Source organism: Chiloscyllium punctatum, chromosome 17 (assembly GCF_047496795.1).
Source record: "Chiloscyllium punctatum isolate Juve2018m chromosome 17, sChiPun1.3, whole genome shotgun sequence".
Classification (NCBI taxonomy): Eukaryota; Metazoa; Chordata; class Chondrichthyes; order Orectolobiformes; family Hemiscylliidae; genus Chiloscyllium; species Chiloscyllium punctatum.
Genome location: NC_092755.1, coordinates 100,926,482 through 100,945,821, shown reverse-complemented (window position 1 = coordinate 100,945,821; position 19,340 = coordinate 100,926,482). Strand labels below are relative to the sequence as shown.

Sequence of the window (19,340 nt, the reverse complement as noted above, 5' to 3'; positions counted from 1 at the left end):
TTGGGGCATGGCTGGTTTGAAATTTCTCAATCACTTTCCTGTCCCTTCTCCATTTCCCTACTGAATTATCTATCTCAGCTTTAAATATATACAAGGACTCTGCTCCTACAACTCCCTGTGGCAAAAAGTTCCAAAGGCTCACCAATCTTCGAGAGAAGAAATTCCTCCTTATCTCAGGCTTAGATTGGCGCCCCTTCAATCTGAGACTGTGCCTTCTCATTCTAGACTCTCCCACGAGGGGAAACATCCTCTTCATATTGACCCTATAAGATCCCTTAAGAATCTTATATGTTTCAATGAGATCACCTCTCATTCATCTAAACTCCAGCGAGTACAGTCCTTTGCTCATAAGACAATGCTTCCATTTCAGGGATCATCCAAGTGAATCTTCTCTGAACTGCCTCCAATGTCAAAGTCAGTGCTCAATGTTACCTCCATGTTTTGCTCTCTCTTAAAAATTATGACACACCTTTTAGTGAATGTTTAAGGATAATCAAGGTAACTGATTTATGTTCCATACAAATATGTATTGAATAGAATTTTGTGCAGAAGTTGGCTCTAGCACTCACTTCCAGAATATTATATATAGTTAGCATTGATCCAATGGCAACTCAATATATTTTATATCTGGAATTTCCTTTCTAAACTTCTCCAGTGCCCTTTCCTCTACGGTGGTGAAATGCCACTGGACGAATAACCCAAACAAATACCTGTAGGACACTTTTTTCATTAACTGAGGATTCCCCATCACCTTGATTGACAATGGCCTCAGCTGTGTCTAACCAATTTCTTGCACTTCTGCCCTCACCCCTTCCTTCCCCTCCTAGAACAAAGATCGGAGCCCCCAGTCCTCATTTTCCACCCAAAAGCATCCACATCTAAAGGCTCATAAATGTATAATTTCAGACATGTCCAATGAGTTGCCACCACCAGATACATAGAGTCATAGAGATGTACAGCATGGAAACAAACCCTTTGGTCCAACTCATCCATGCCGACCAGATATCCCAACCCAATCTCGTCCCACCTGCCAGCACCTCGCCCATACCCTTCCAAACCCTTCCTATTTATATACCCATCCAAATGCCTTTTAAATGTTGCATTTGTACTAGCCTCTCCTACTTCCTTTGGCAGTTCATTCCATACATGTACCACCCTCTGTGTGAAAAGATTTCCCTTTAGGTCTCTTTTATATCTTTCCCTAAACCTATGCCCTCTAATTTTGGACTCCCCTACCCCAGGGAAAAGACTTTGTCTATGTACCCTATCCATGCCCCTCATGATTTTATAAATCTCTATAAGGTCACCCCTCAGCCACTGACCCTCCAGGGAAAACAGCCCTAGCCTATTCAACCTCTCCCTATAGCTCAAATCTTCCAACCCTGGCAATATCCTTGTAAATCTTTTCTGAACCCTTTCAAGTTTCACAACATGTTTCCCATAGGAAGGAGACCAGAATTGCATGCAATATTCCAACAGTGGCCTAACCGATGTCCTGTACAGCCGCAACATGACCTCCCAACTCCTGTACTCAACACTCTGACCAATAAAGGAAAGCATACCAAACGCCTTCTTCATTATCCTATCTATCTGCGATTCCACTTCCAAGGAGCTATGAACCTGCACTCCAAGGTTTCCTTGTTCAGCAACACTCCCTAGCACCTTACCATTAAGTATGTGAGTCCTACTAAGATTTGCTTTCCCAAAATGCAGCACCTCACATTTATCAAAATTAATTTCCATCTGTCACTTCTCAGCCCATTGGCATTCTCTTCCCCACCCTTGTCAGCATTCTTCAGGAACTGTTCCCTCTGGGACACCCCTGGTCCAGTCCACCATTTCGAACACCTCCCTGCATCCTCATGGCTCCTTCCCATGTAATTGCGGAAGGTATAACACTTAGCTATTTAATTCTTCCCTCTTCAAAATCCAAAGAGTCAGACACACTTTCCAGGTGAAGCTGCAATTTAAGTGTATTTCATTCAATTTAATTTAGCTCACAATATGGCCTCCTTTACACTGAGGAGATGAATGCAGATTGGGCGACTGCTTTGGCAAACACTTACACTCTCCATAAAGTAAACCACGAACTTCCAGTTACCTGCCATTTGAACACCTCACCATGTTTCCATGCCACCATTTCTGTCTCAGAGCTGCTGCAGTGCTCCGGTGAGGCTGAAAGCAAGCTGAAGAACAACATCTTACCTTCTACCAAGGTATCTTACACCCTTAAGGATTGAACACCGAGTTTAACAATTTCAGAACATGTACACCTTTCTCCAAGTTCATTACTTAGCCTCACACCCCTATGTCCTGTTTTGCTTGGTTTGCTCCCAGCACAGCCACCCTGATTTCAATCACTTATCTCTCTTTTGGCTTTTCATCAGCTATCCTTTTGTTTCTCTATCCCTTTTTTCTCTTTTCTCCCCCTATCTTTGGGCACCCTATCCACATTAACTATTCAAATTCCTGCTCCCCACTCTACCCTATCATCATCATAAATATCACCCTTTTTCAGCGATTTTCATTATGGACGGGGATTACTGGATTTGAAATATTAATTCTGTCTGATGACAAAGCATTTTTCGATTCATAAATGCTGCCAGTCCTGCTGAGTTTCTCCAGGACTTTTTGTTTGTGTTTCAGAATTCCAGCATCCACAGTTCTTTGTTTGCATGATAATACTCTGCGGACATGTGTTCAAATCGTACCATGACAACTGGTGAAATTTAAGTCCACTTGATAAATATGGAATATAAAGATAGTCTCAGTAATCGTCACCATGAAACTACCATTTATTTTTGTAAAAGTCTATTTGTTTCACTAATGCCTTTTGTGGAAGGAAAACTACCATCTTTACCTGGTCTGACCTATGTAAGATTCCACATTCATGTGAATGTGGTTGACTCTTAACTGCCCTCTGGAATGGCCTTGCAAGCAACATTTTAAAGGGAAATTAAGGTTGGCCAACAGCTGCTGGCATTGCTAATGACAACCTCATTCCATGAAAGAATTAAAACAAAAAGCTCCTTAAAACCTAACTCTTTCATTACATTTTTGGTCATTGGTCCTGATATCCTTTTAAATGTCTTGGTGTCAAATTTTGCTTTTTGGTTTGGAACGCTTTAAAATATTAAAGGTGTTATTAAACTGTTATATGAAATAAAACCGGGTCTATCCTGATTCATCATGTGCAAGGCTATTGGTAACCTGCTAACACAGTGTATCTGTTCATATTTCACAGAGTCATCTCCAAAATAGAAACAGAAGCTATACATTGACCTGATATTTAAATGGTGCTACAGCCACACAAAACAGTTCATTGGTTGCTGTAACTTACCTTAATTTGCCTTACTAAAATGATGGCTATCAAGAAATTGACCAAATCAGCAGCAAAACATCACTAGATTAAATTTGGATATCTGGTTGGCATGGACGAGTTGGACAGAAGGGTCTATTTCCATGCTGATTTCCATCCTGATGAAGGGCTTTTGCCCGAAACGTCAATTTCGAAGCTCCTTGGATGCTGCCTGAACTGCTGTGCTCTTCCAGCACCACTAATCCAGAATCTATTTCCATGCTGTACATCGTTATGACTCTATGACTATACATTATTTCAAACCCAGAATATCCAGGAAAAAGGCAGACATGTTTTTTTTAATCTTGGTAATATAAAATGAAGATTGTAGATGGCATCCAGACCGCCTAGAAATCTTATGCCAGGAGAGAAAACATGCAGAGTCTGCAAGAAATTTGAATCCACAGTGAACCTTTAGTTCTGCTCCATCAAAGATGCTAGCAAGTTGATGATAAGATTACATAATGCAGAAAGGCTGATAATGTATTTTTTAATGAAAATCTTATACTCAGACAGTTTATTTATGGATTGTTGGGCATTAAGGTAATTCACATGTTGAAGGAAAATTCATATGCTTTATGCTTTACAGTTATTTCTCTTGTGCTTCATGTTAATGACGCCAAACTTCACTCTTCAAGAACTGAAGTGACTTTATATGCACAATATCTTGTAATGTAGTTGAACAAAACTCTTATTACTGTAATATCTCACTGAATTGACATGAGTGCTCTCTTGCTCTTGGGGTATTGAGTAAATAAGCACCGCACTAGACAAAGTGACAAATCACGTTTATTAAAAATCAACTTTAGACAGTGCCGTTTAGTCGATATAAAACAGATTTTATGTAATTTTAAATATCGAATAAAAGAATGAACAATTGTCCTTGTTGGAAGAGAGAGAGTTGGGAGGAGACGTAGTCGAAATTTCTATGGTAACGAGAAGTTTTGTTAAGAGTTAATGACTACAAATCAAAATGTACAAATTAGTTTACATGAACTGTATGCGAACTGGGCTAAGGAAGGGTGGGAAGGTAGGGGTTAGATGGTGGAATAACAAGCAAAGGAAAAGAAAAATTAAATGGTGAGGGTCTAAAGGGAAAGCCCAAAGTGCTGAGACATGAGCAAGTGTAACTTGCAAAAAGTCAAAAAGGGATTGGAGTAGTGGAGCCCATGTGCTTTAAAGTCAGTTGTGAGAACCAGATAAAAAAATGTTACAAATAATGCATATGATGTTCAGAATGAGCTGGTTGATTGGAAACTGGGTGTGTTTGGGATGAGATGTTGTCTGGTTGTTTTTCCAAAAGACAGAAGATACAGGAACTAGCCACCGAATGTGGTTGAAACTGAGAGATAAGACCCTCAATGGGAAAGGGTCAACCTATTGTGGGTGACATGACACTTGAGTGATGCCCACCAGCGGACAAACGGCCAGTCACTAAGAACTGGACAATGGAGTCAACTGATCAAGGACTGATCATAACCAAACTGGGGTAGAAGTGGAAGTGTCTTAGTCTGATAGCTGGCGTACTTGGGGAGGACGTAACTTGATCAGCCACCTTGGAGGCCAGATTAGAAAAGGTTTGCTCCATCTGACTCTTAGACAATTCAAGCAACCAACCCACATGGCTTCATGTGTATAATGCTTATTGGATAAGTACTATGGAAGCACTAAATAAATTTATTTGTGTGAGTAAGTTTGGTGGTTTTGAGTTGCTGATACCCAGGGGTGGTAAAAATCTTGAGAGCAGATGAGGTGACTTTTTTTTCATTCGGAGATTGAGAATGTAATCTGGACTGCTCTACCTAAAATGTAGTAGAAGCTGATCCCATTAAATATTTTTAAGAAAAGTTCGAGAAAAAGTCGTTGAGAATGAGGAATTTGCAGGGTTATTGCCACAGGTGAAGATGTAGGAGGAGGTAGCTCAAACACAGCAGGCCAAATATATTCTTCCTCTATGATTTCTATGATTCCATAACTCTTTACTAACACACTTAGCAATGCTAAACCTGGATAATGTTCATCACTTCAAACTTACACAGGAAGATTCTTTAAGAGCTCAATGTATCCCCAATTACAGCTCTTAAATATGAATTACGCCAAAATAGATAAGTAATCAAATAGTTGAAGATCCTGGAAAGTGGCAGGGTTATCAGTGCCAGAGTGCTTGAAACCTTGTGTTAACCTACTAAAGTAAATTGGTGAACTCCTCTGCTAAAATAATAATGCAAGTAAGACTAAGGAAATTATACATTTTTCTCTGTGAATGTTACTAGTAATCACTATCCCTTTCTCATGGCATTTTGGATTGACTTGCTAAGAAGTTCTAGAAGTCAGCTCACTGCCACCTTGTCAAGGGTAGCTAGGGATGGGCAATAAATGCTGGCCCAACCAGTGATGCCCACAGCCAATGAATGAGTAAAAAAAGAATTTCAGGCAATTAACGGGTATCCTTGACACTTAGTAGCATTGAACCCTTTTCACCAGATCACATTCAACTGACAAATATTGATCCTTTGGTGGGAACATGTACATGTCTGATTTCAGTCAATTAACAAACTTTGTGCAAACAAATATGCAGATTTTTGTATTTTTAGTTGTCACAGCACTTGTGATTTCACTGCGCTGAGGACAATATGGGTTCCATGGCATTGCTATAAATTCCCATTTTATCACAGTTCAATCTAGCCCATACTGAGTGCTGCAGCTGCTCATGTCAAAGAGGTCTTAATGGTAATTCTTGGCATGATAAGAATAATCTGTACTGCACTTTATTGGATGAGCTTTTTGCACTCTTTGTATATACTTCACTGTAAATCCTTCCTACAAGAATGTTGTCCATCACCTTCAGCATTTGGCATGATCTTCCTTTTTAATTGCACTTTGCAGTTTGTGTTTTGAATATTCAGCTAAATATTCTGCCCCAAAAGCAGCAAACTGCCTATCAGCACTTGGAATGCACTGGCAGCCTAACTAATGAAAGTACATGCAGCAGGACTATCAGAACAGTTCAGGTTTTCACAAGAAACAGTAGGTGAGCATTGTATTGCTGTTGCAACTTCTCAGTTGTACACTGAAGATGAAAATGAACCCTGTTACCATTTTATTAATTTCTTAAAATATTGCATTCTTTTTCACGTCATATTCACTCATCTCACATCTATTGTGATATATTCTCATCTACAATGTTAACCTATCTTTTCTTCATCAGATGCTGACTGTCCAGATATATATTTCCAATTTGATCTTGTTTATTTAGATTATCAGTAATCAGTTTTTCTCAATGCATTTAAACTTGGGAATGCAGCAGCGAAAGCTCAAAATTATATCATGTGGATACTAATTCGTCTTTGTTGTACTCATCACCATTCTGGAGCAATGAAGTATGCTGGATATTGTTTCTCTCACAGACTGACTCCAAAAGCAAAACAGAGTCCTAAAGCATGCTGCCCTAGCAGCACTAGTAATATATGAGCAGAACTCAAACTGTCCTCTGTCAGCTGGTATGTATTTAATTCAATTACCCCCCTCTGAAACAGTGTGAAATGTATGTAACCTGCACACAAGCAACATTACTTCAATTTACAAGTGTGAAACTTCACACCCGTTATGTGGTGACCCCTTAGGGAGCCAGCTCATATTTTCTGGCCTCTCTGGTGGAAATCTTTGTGATGCTGCCATAGCAACGTCTTCTTCTTCTGCAGCATCATCTCATTTGAGAGTTCGTTTCCGAATTCGCATTCTGGAAAGGAAAGTGCTTGAAGATCATCCCATGTATTGGTCTATGATGCCTTTTGTTTCGGATGGAAAATAAGGAGCACTGACTGGAATGCAAAACACTTCACAAGGCAGGTTGAGGATTTTGAAAGCTGTTTGTTTTTAGTGAGGATGATGGACAACTACACAGTTTGAGAATTCGAGCCGAATTCACATTGAGACTGATGGGTTATTGTTGTGATCCACACTAATGGTGCTGAGCCACTGAGCAGTTCTTCCTAATCACGATGGTTCACCTCGCATAATTCACATTGAATGTGACAGGTAATAAGAAGTACAAGGAGCAAGGTACTGGAAACAGAGGCATGTGCAGCTAGGAGGCTTATTGATATTATTGACATCTCATAAATATGGAGCAGATAGCAGTGGGTGATCAGGGCTGAAACAAACAGTAAATAATATTTTTCAAAGAAAAAGACCCACAAAGAACAATGAAGGAGTACTGTCGATAATGAATGATGCAGCAGATACGGGATGGGACGACCTGTGAGTGGTAGATTACAAAAAAAAAGATAAAACACAGAGGTTCTCTGGGGCAGTTGGATGATGGGTTCCTCCCATGTGAGGCAGGTTACAGAACAGAGACTGATTGCTTTGAAACTCACAAACCTCCAGGTTACTGACCATATCTTAGTGGTGTCATCAATAACCTGGAGGTCAGTGAGCTCCTGGAAAATACTTATTCCTGAATTGTTGATTTGGTGTTGCTAGCAAAGCTATGGCCAAAACAGTAATTTGACGTTACAAGGCACTGGAAGAACATATTCTGTCTAGAAGATTCTTTGTGAAATTAAATTAGGAGCCCATACTTCAAAGTAATAGAAGAAAATAGAATGGATCTCATTAAGGATTTCATACAGGACGAAAAACAACAACTGTGGCAGCTTGTGTTTATACAGCACCTTTAATGTAATAAAACATCTCCAGGCACTTCACAGGAGCATTATTAAACAAAATTTGACACTGAGGTGCATCAGTATTAGAGCAGATGGCCAAAGATTTGCTCACAGAGTAGGTTTTAAGGAGCATCAAAGGAGCTGCGATAATTAGAGAGATGGTGTGATTTAAGAAGGAAATTCAGTAGTTTAGGATTTAGGAGGTTGAAGGCATGACCATCAATAATGTCAGAATTAGAGGACTGCAGATATCGTCAAGAATCATGTGGCTGCCTTCAGAGAAAGAGATCAGTGAATAAACAGAGGGACTAAAAACCAAGGCTGCGTGTTTTAAAATTCAAGCATCGCTTAACCAAGAACCAATGTAGCTTAGTGAGTTCAGAGGAGATAAGTGAATAAAACTTGGTGCGAGTTAGCACATGGGTAGTAGGGTTTTGGGTTTATGGAGGGTGTTGCACCTCCGTGGGGTAGTGTTCTGGCTTTGAAGCCCTGTTGTTGCTGGAGTTGTCAAAGAAAGTTAAAGATTTTACAAAAAATGCACAAAATTCCTGATTTACCTGTCTTTTAGTCCCAGGTTAACAGAAATCATGGACTAGTTTTCTGTACTCAATTAAATTATTATTCATTACAATAATTATTCATTACAAGTAAACCGTTTCTAATGACAATTATGTAAGCAATTATGAACCCCCAACATATTACTGTATTAGTTAAAACATTCACCCTTTATATAACTCACCCTTTACAAACATATACACATAGACAGACCCAAAAAAAAGAGGGTCAAGGATGGAGGGAAAAACTGAGAAAGCAGTTTAATGGTCCCTATCCATAAAGTGTGCTGAGATGGTCTTTTTGGTTTGTCGAAACCTGGTGCTCCACAATTTTCTTTCTCCAAGTACTTATATTTGCTTACAGGAAGCACAGGCCAACTAGTTCACAGTTAGAACATCCCTTGACTTATTAATTGGAAATGTGGAGTTTATAACATGAACACATTAGCCATGATTTTATCGAATATGAACTGGTAGACATAACATTGGACTCAAATATCTCTCTTCCTTTACCCAAGGGTAGGTTTATTATTGACTCTCAGAATATTATTTACATGGAAACAGTTTTCTGATATTAATGCTGAGCATACTACTTATCAGCCTACAGTGTGGTGCTGGAAAAGCACAGCCAGTCAGGTAGCATCTGAGGAGCAGGAAAATCAACGTCCCGATACGTTGATTTTCCTGCTCCTCAGATGCTGCCTGACTGGCTGTGCTTTTCCAGCACCACACTCTTGGCTATAATCTCCAGCATCTGCAGTACTCACTTTTGCCATACTATTTATCAGTTAGGAACTATTACTCTTAATCCTACAGTTGTATGGTATCCTGAAAGTTATTGTAAGGTATAAGTTATTAACTCAGTATTCTCAAATGAGAGCTCGACTTTATGGATCTTCTTTCCACCACTTCTAGGACCTTTCCCTTGTCTTTGGTAATTTAAATTGAATGCAGTAATCTAAATAAAGTCTAACTAAAGCTCCATACTGTTTCAGTATGGTGACTACAGTTGCAACGGGACTCCCAGCATAGGCAGTTAATTCAACAGTATTTGACACATTTAATGGACACTGAATATCTGTGAAGGAGAGTGATTGAACATTGTAGAAAAATTAATAGCTCCGTTTAATGTTCTACAGGCATAGAAATCACATAAAGGAACTTTCCATTCCCTCAGTTAGAGAAACATAGGCAGGGCAGGAAAGTAGTTATGATAGAATAGTCATGTAAGAGCTGGATAGATTGGGGTAGAATCACTGAATGTCTTATGTAATTCACCCTGATAATGAGATTTCATGTCATGTAATTATAGCGACATGACACAATGCACAATTTGAAAGTGTGAAAAGACCAGAATTCATCTGGCCTATTTCTAAAGAGAAACAATACAATCACAGGAATGTGTCTGACCTAACTTTGTTTCTTTGTTGTTGTTGTTGGTTGCAGCTTTACTGTTTGAGGGTCTACAGATCCTCAATGTGCTTAATGATGTATCCATTCTAGAAAAGAGAGTTAAATTGACAAAAAAACCTGATAGGATTAACATTCCCCCCCACCCTCCCCCATGCAACTCCACAACCCACTGGAAAAGGCAAGATTGGAAAATAATTGGGCTAGTTGGCCTTAGAGAAACACCCACCCACTTCTTGCCACCTTAGAGTCATAGAGATTACAGCATGGAAACATTTGCTTCGGTTCAACTCGTCTATTCTGGCCAGGTGTCCTGAATATATCTAGTCCCATTTGCCAGCATTTGTCCCATATCTCTCTAACCTTTCCTCTTCATGTACCCATTCAGATGCCTTTTAAATGTTGTAATTATGCCAGCCTGCACCATTTCCTCTGGCAGCTCAGTCCATATACGCACACCCTCTGCATGAAAAAGTTGTCCCATAGGTCCTTTTTAAATCTTTCCCCTCTCACCTTAAACCTATGCTCTCTAGGTTTAGACTCCCCCACCCAGGGAAAAGACTATAGCAAGTCACCCTATCCATGCTCCTCATAACTTCATAAATCTCTCTAATGTCACCCCTCAGCCTCCAACACTCCAGGGAAAATAGCCCCAGTCTATTCAGCCTCTCTGTATTGCTCAAATCCTCCAACCCTGGCAATATCCTTGTAAATCTTTCCTGAACTCTTTCAAGTTTCACAACATCCTTCCTATAGCAGAGATACCAGAATTACATGCAGAATTCCAAGCATGACCTCACCAATGTCATGTACAGTTCCATCATGACCTTCCAATTCCTATACTCAATGCACTAACCAATAAAGGCAATCGAGTTCTGGGCAGAAAGGACAATGGTTAAGCTTCCTGACTGCCAACCATGATAGCCCTGCAGTGGTCAATCAATGGCCTCACTCCACCACTGACTCTGTGTCAGCCTTTTCAGCGGGTGAGAAAAAATGCAGCTTTCCTGAAAGAGAAAACAATGTGGACTGCCTGCAAGGTTGAAATGATCTCCATTTTCCCCAATCTGGGTGTGATTGGGAACATGAATGGAGAAAAGGGAGGTAGCTGCTGGAAGATAAACTATAACTGCCTCTGAACCCTTCTCCCCATGACTCCAATTCTGCGATCACCCCCAAGAAGAAATACTTGCCTCTCATCAGTGTTACACTTCATGCTTGGCCAGTTCTAGGCCTCTGACAATCCTCTTTGACTCCTGGTGATTACTGGCCTCTGATTGGCACTCCATCCAGTAGGTATTCTTGCTGTTGGAGGCAACAGATTACTCCCCCTTTAAGGTATTTGCCCCACCCTTGGAGCAAAAGGAAGAAACTTCCACCACAGATGTCTCACTGTCACAACATTTTATTTATACGTTAAAACTAAAACATATTTTGAAAAACAAATTTATATCTTCACTTGGAGAATTTGCACAGTTCAAGCAATGATGCATTGCGTACTCTTGTCGATAAGTGAGCAATAATATTGGGATCCCTCCGTGTTTCAGATCCAGCTTATATTGTATCTATGTCAACCTAAGGTGTAACTTGAGAGACTGAAGAAGGACTTAGCATGAAAGGCAGGAAAATTTAATGATGCAAGAGCTTTTCTTTGCTGTTAACTGGACCTGGGACTGTTCGGTCCAGGATAAAGGATATTTTGATTCTTCTTTAGATCAGGATACCAAGAAGAATAACACTGCTTATCTTCAAAACTCTGCCTTGGTATCTTTTATATCCACTTAACAGGGAAAACTTGGATCTTGGTTTAATTCTTCATTGGAAAGATGACAGCTCCAACACTGGGGCACTCCCTCAGTGCAAGAATTATAAACTCGTGGAAGAAAGTTCTGATTTAACCTTCATCACAATCTTGTTTCAAAGTTAAACTGATCAATATATCATCAACAGATATGGCATGAGATCACTAATGTGCTATAATATGCTACTCTGCTGCTTTGAATGAACTAGTAAATTAAAGCGTAATTCAGTTGTAAGAGGATCGAGATCTCGATTGTATTCCATGTGTAATTAACGGTGTGTCCTGTTGAACATGGAGTTCCTTAGCTGATGTCTAAATTTAAATTTTTGATTTTTCTCAGCTGAGGGGGTCTCTATACAATATTCATTATTACTGATACTTCCTCCCTTTCCACCTCTAATATACTGCTTCTGCAGTATAATGCTAGCAGACCGTTGCTGTCTTACTGCAGCTGATTCCTTATGCAGTGGTCAATAAGTTCTACAATGGGTTCCTGTCTCGAAAATGTCATTCAACCTGTCATATTTGCGCAGTTCTCAGTGGTTTCACCTGATTTTTAAAATTAAAGAAAGCAATTTTTTCAGGCAAATGCCAAGGGCATTGTCCAATGCAATCCAGATTACTTAAAATATCCACATTTAAAACAGGCGTACGCTTACTGGCGCATTAGCCAAAAAAGCAATTACCACTACCCTTTTTCATTAATGTCAATTTCAAAGTTGTCAATTGTAGCATTGTAAATGCTCTTGTTTATTTTTGGCACAGTCATGCTGGTTCACACCTGGTTAATGATGCGCTGAATACAAATAAAGTGCCTCTTGAGGGAAGGTCTTCAATAGAATACATTCTTTTGAAAAAATAACTATTTTTATTTCATTGAAATTCTGGGCAACATAATTTTAAATTAATCATGAACACATACACATTCCTCAAAGCTCAAGGCTTAAAAAGCAACTGTGACTTACCGCTGCGGATATAAAACAGAGTTCAGTAATCAGGCAGATGGTGAAAAAGCTTGCATAAAACTATTGCATGTAATAAGAGTTGATCAATTGGTTAGTTTTATGCAAAATTCTTCTGCCTGCAATCTTTTAAATATTTCATGAATATACATGTAAACGTGAGGACTGCAGATGCTGGAAATCAGAGTCTACATTAGAGTGGTGCGGGAAAAGCACAGCAGGTCAGGCAACATCTGAGAAACAGGAAAATTGACGTTTCGGTCCTGATGAAGGGCTTTTGTCCGAAACGTTGATTTTCCTCGTCCTCAGACGCTGCCTGACCGGCTGTGCTTTTCCAGCACCACTCTAATGTAGACACTAATATACATGTAAACCCGACCTTTCCCTTCTTACTCCTAACGGAATTGTTGGTTATTTCTGAATGACTGGTAGATGAAATCAATCCAGGAAATCATAAAATTGAAGGAAGAAATGCTGAAACTACAGAATACATTGAAAAATAAATGTGAGTGGGATGAATGGTGGGAGGTGAGACTTAATACAGATAGTTGCACGTAGAAGTGCAAGTGAACTGTAGACATAATTCCATAGAATTCCTACTTGTGTGGAAACAGGCCATTCAGCCCAACAAGTCCACACCAACTCTCCAAAGAGCATCCCATCCAAACTCATCCCCACCCTCTTCCCTGTAACCCTGCATTTCCCATGGCTAATCCACCTAATCTACATATCTGTGGACACTATGGGGCCATTTAGCATCCACCTAGCCTACACATCATTAATCTTTGGGAGGCAGCCCACACAGGTATAGGGAGAATGTGTAAACTTCATACAGATGTTTGGCTGAGGCTAGAATTGAACCTGGGTTCCTGGTGCTGTGAGAAAGCAGTGCTAACCACTGAGAGGCCATGCCGCCCTGTATGAAATTGAAATTGATAAAGATGGAGTTAAAAGAGATTGAGATTTTGGTGTTCTATAGAATTAGAGCTTAAATGTCAAACCAATACAGAGTAACAACCAATAATGTTGATACAGTGTTCGATTTCATGACCAATTATGTTGTGACCAAACTGTACAAAATTCTGATCAGTCACACTATCTTGGTCAACATGAGACAATCAAATGCTATAGGTAGTGTAGAAGAGAATTACAAAGCTGTTCCCTAAGACTGAAGTTCTGATTCTGAGGAAAGAGCAGTTTCTTCAGCCTGGAAGTAAAATATATATATAACGGAATTATGCTAAGATAGGGAATGTATTAATTTAGAAAAGCCACTTTCAGTGAAACTGTGGAAATAGGATTTGGTGATTAATAAACATTCTTGCAAAGTTTAGTTCTGATGCATGAATGTTCTTCGCACAGGAATAGAATCCTAGACAGAATTTGGAGGTGCAAACTCTGGAGTTACTTGGTAAATAATTAGATAAATCAAAGGGGGTGAATAGTGCTGGGAGTCTTCTATACTCCCAGCACCATTCACCCACTTTGCTCATATGTGCAAATCGTTGAACTCACTCACTGATGGAAATAATGCAACTATTTCACTGTGTTCAATATAAATCCAAATCTGTCCTGTGCTTGAGGTAATTCCAACCTACTCTGTGTAGAAAGCCCAGATCATTTTCTGTGCTGCCTCCTTATCTAATGCTGGTTTTGACTCCAGGCTCACTGTGCTGAATGACTATGACCTCACCCTTATACTGGATTCAAATCCACACTCAGCTTTGTGCTGAATAAACATCTGATATTGATCCATCTATTTGTTGTGGGTGTATATTAATCATGTAACAATATAATCTGAATTGACTGTGTCCTGTTGAACTGGTTGGCCTTATTTGTCATAGGGTTTAGGTTGAACTTAGTCTTTCCATTGGTGTTGTGTAGAACCTGACTGGAGGGATATAACAGAGTCATTGTGTTGTAGTTGAGGGAATGAACTGAGAGCCGCTAAGGGATTAAATACAACTATGACGGAAAATATGATTCAGACATTAATAAAGAAAAATAAATATTATTTAACTGGTTAAGTCTCACTGTGTGGAATCTTACAGTGCAGCATTATTTCAGTTTATGTTAGTTTAGAGGCCAATAAAAAAGTGCAATTCGACATTGTCTGCATTTATTTTCAGATAATTAGATTGTGCTAGTTGCTTTGACTTACAGGAACTGATGTACAGACTCTGGAGACCTGTCTGTTTATTTCATAGTAAACAAAAAGGACCATGAATACCTAGCTTTAAGGGCTAACAGGTCACTTACTGTGGAGTTGTGACTATGGCAACTACAAAATGATTATTCCCCCAACACCCCCATCTTTGATTGTCTGAAATTATTTCTTGGTTTAAGAATGATATTCAACAATGAATAGCTGAAATGCTCCAGAGAGATTGAGTTCAATAAAGAAAAGCAAGTTGCCAGTCAAGAACTGTGGGTCGAGGCCAAAAATAATGAAATCGGAAACTCCAAGTAATGGTTTGGAAAGTGAATGACAGCATGGTCTGAGGGGCAATGAGAAGCTGTGGGTTGATCAATAAGCAGTACAACCACCCCTACTGTCACCGTGCAAATGCCTGACCTGTGTATAAATGATCAGAGGTAAAAACAATGACTGCAGACGCTGGAAACCAGATTCCGGATGAGTGGTGCTGGAAGAGCACAGCAGTTCTGGCAGCGTCCAAGTAGCTTCGCAATTGCAGAATCAGACTAATTAATAAAACGCCAGATTATTGTGCTTGCTTTGTTAATAAGGGAATAAAACCAATTGGAACTTCAGTTCATTTCGAAATTTGCAGCTGGTATGAACTTTGAGGTTTTGTGAATTTTGAGCAGAATAGTGTTAAACTTCAAAAGGACATAGGTAGGTCAATGGAATGGGCAGAAAAGTGACAGATGCAATTTCATGCAGTGTTATTTAGCAAATCAACACCCCTTCAAAAATATAAAGGACATAGCCCAGTCCCTAACTTTTTCTTATTTAAAGACAGGTGGAAGGTGCTGTTTTGCAGATGTAATTTGATTGGTTACACTACTCAGCTTTAAGAAAAACACACTTTATTCTTACACTACAATTAAAATGCAAACAGAAGAAAGAAGAATTGGTCTAATTTTTACTCTTGAAAAATTAATAGAATGATAGATTATTTAGCTTTCCAATATATTAATATTCCATAAACAACCCTTGGCAAAGGCAAATTCAGTAAAATACAGTGTCTCACATGCAGCGGTTCTCCAGTCCAGGAGAAAAAACCATTAAGAAAATATTGTGGCAGAGAGAGAGAACTCAAGTGTTTTGTTATAGCAGAGGGAGACATATGGCAGTTTCAAAACCCCAACAACTACTGAAAGCTAAACCAACACAATGGGAGCCTGACTTCACCCGTTCATGCTGCATCTATTGTTCTAACTTAAAAAAAAGCCCAAGGCCTCACAAGCTATTTATTTTATTGCTTATATCAGACAGCTCTATTTTTACCTGTCTTCAAAAAGAGGACAAAAACACTTCTTAAAGCCATAGTATTGTCATAGCAGAATAGCATTAAAAGTCATTTATTTTGTAATGAAGAATGTGAATAGACCATATAAATATAAGGACAGTTCTGAAGGGGTACAGGTGTCGAGGTATGAGGGTGAATCTACACAACTGTTTACTCAATTGTGAATGATTAGATAGAGAGCCAAAGTCCTTTAACCCTTAGATACTCAATCATGTTGCTTTTGTGAGAGCTGGAGTATCCCATCCTACTCTTTAAATACATTGTTGGAATATTGTGTGCAGTTCTGGCCTCCTTCCTATCAGAAAGATGTTGTGAAACTTGAAAATGTTCAGAAAAGATTTACAAGGATGTTGCCAGGGTTGGAGGATTTGAACTATAGGGAGAGGCTGAACAGGCTGGGGCTGTTTTCCCTGGAGCGTCGGAGGCTGTGGGTGACCTTATAGAGGTTTACAAAATTATGAGGGGCATGGATAGGGTAAATAGGCAAAGTCTTTTCCCTGGGGTCGGGGAGTCCAGACCTAGAGGGCATAGGTTTAGTGTGAGAGGGGAAAGATATAAAAGAGACCTAAGGGGCAACATTTTCACACAGAGGGTGGTACGGGTATGGAATGAGCTGCCAGAGAAGGTGGTGGAGACTGGTACAATGGCAATGTTTAAAAGGCATTTGGATGGGTATATGAATAGGAAGGGTTTGGAGGGATATGGGCCGTGCGCTGGCAGGTGGAACTAGATTGGGTTGGGGTATCTGGTCGGCATGGACCGGTTGGACTGAAGGGTCTGTTTCCATGCTGTACATCTCTATGACTCTACACAACAAAAATATTGCATTCTTTTGTTTATGCTATGTCTTAAAGTGCCGTGCAGAGATCTGGAACTTCATCTTTCTCTTTAGAAGAATGGAAAGCTGCAGATATATGTGTCTGTGTGAGTGAGGACTTCAGACTGCAAATATCTCTGACCTGATTAAAACTTCCTTACAGTGTTTAATAAGTCTTCTGTTGGATTGGCATTTGGATGTAACGAAGGTTGTTCTATGTCTGGGTTGTGGTCTCACACATTAATTTCACAACTCCTGAAGGAGCAGAAGTTTTAATAGAAAGCTGACATTTCTCATATGACTTGTAATGAAACTGGCCATTATCAACACCAACCACAACCTGTGGATATGACTAGCTGTGTACTGCTCTGGCAATGTACCACTGTGCTGAAACTGTGTAGTGCTCAAATGCTTATTTTATGCGAGTTTTCACATTTTGACATAAGCTAATAAGGGTATCAGGCTATTTTGAACTAAGTTTTTATCAACAGTTTCATTGTAAAATGTGTACAAATTTCGGTGTGATAAATGTGATTAAAGACATTTTGGACAATTGGTTAACACACACTATATTCAATCACAGATTCAATCAATAAGCACATCGACCTGGACCCAATATATCGACCACTGCAACGGACAGCTGGAACTGACAACCGGAAGCGGCAGATTCAAACCACTATAAATGCCGGAGGAAACATCACAGAAGCGCTTCACAGGAGGCTCCCAAGCACTGAGGATGTCACCTAGACAGGGGACAAAACGTCTGCAACACAAATTCCCAGCTCGGCGAACAGAACCACAACAATGAGCACCCGAGGTACAAATCTTCTCACAAACTTTGAACACACTATAGGTCATAAGCTATTGATGGCTGTCGTACTGGACAATTACTTAAAATGATTACTGTATGTAATATTCCTCCATACATTATTGAGATGGAGACACTAACTTATGTATGTGCTAAAAGCTTAATGCTTCCAGCCAGACAGTCCCCGCCAGTAATTTAAGACTTGTCTGTTAATATTACTAATAGTAATTTCCCCCTTCTTTGTAACACAAATTGTATGACGCACAATGGATAACATCCATTTTAAATGTACCTTCTGTGTAGGAGGATTGTTCTTGGTTATGTGAGTCAGGCAACAAGGCAACAGAACATGTTATGACACAGAATATTATCTGGTCTCTACAATTGACATTGGAGTTGCTATTTAAATGTAAGATGGAAGTGTTTAGTTACTTCCTGGCAGTGGAATGGTATGACGCAATGAAAATGGAGTTGTTGACTTATCATGGGATCAATGTCTATCTGTTAGTCTAGATAGGAAGTGAGGAACTCCCAATCAAGCTGCACTTGCTACATGTCATGTCTCAAATCCATCTACCAGGCCCGCTGTCAAGGAAAGGCCGCCAGCATTCTTAAAGATCCATCCCACCCTGGCAATACTTTTCTACAGCCTCTACCATTGGGGAGAAGGTACAGAAGCCTGAACACATGTACCAGCTGGTTTCGAAACAGTTTCTACCCTACTGTTATTACCTACCCTACTGTTATTAGAATACTGAATAATCTCACAAACTCTAAGCATTTGCCTGTACCTGTCTTTTTGTTTTTGCTGCTGTTTACTGATTATTTACTTATCTATGCTAGTTAACTCTGTGATCTGCCTGTTTTGCTCACAAGACAAAGCTTTTCACTGTGCCTCGGTACATGTGACAATAAATTCAATTCAATTTAATTCACATTACTCATATGTTATAATCCAAAATGTTATTTCCCAGAAAAACATGTTGCATTTGAATGAGTCAACACTTTCTGTTACTATTGTCTTGCTACAGTATCTGTTTCATAGATTTATAACTCAAGAACTGAAATAATAAAGCCCTTAATGTCCCCAGGCAGTGTACTAGTGAAGTAAGTATTTTGGTTGTTCGTAGTGTGGAATGACCCCACGTAGTCATGGATTTTTTAAACACAGTCTCGACCCTGGTGTCAGATCTATGGGAATTCCAATTTTTGGACTCAAACAAGGGTTAAGCTCTGTATGATATAAATAAAAGATCTTGTTGAGACATGGGTCTTAGATGTCTTTTTTGCCTGGCAAGTGACTTTGTTCCAGTTCGTTACAGTTACATGCTCTGTATACGATGAATGGAAGCCTGGAGGTTAATTAATGACTAAGAAACAGCGATATGTCAATGAATTTCTCGGTCAATACCACTTTGTGTAGTTTTGGATTTAGCGTCTCTTCAGGCTGACTCCTTTGCTTTTAT

The 19,340-nt window shown here is 39.5% G+C and overlaps 1 long non-coding RNA gene across 1 annotated transcript in view; it reads left to right on the top strand.

Moving 5' to 3' along the window:
• Positions 1–18,764, top strand: part of LOC140487716 (uncharacterized) — an 88,830-nt gene extending 70,066 nt beyond the window's left edge. The window contains exons 2-3 of the long non-coding RNA XR_011962886.1: positions 17,650–17,883; positions 18,383–18,764. This is a non-coding gene — a long non-coding RNA (uncharacterized lncRNA). The remainder of the gene's footprint in view (positions 1–17,649; positions 17,884–18,382) is intronic.
• Positions 18,765–19,340: the final 576 nt, after the last annotated feature.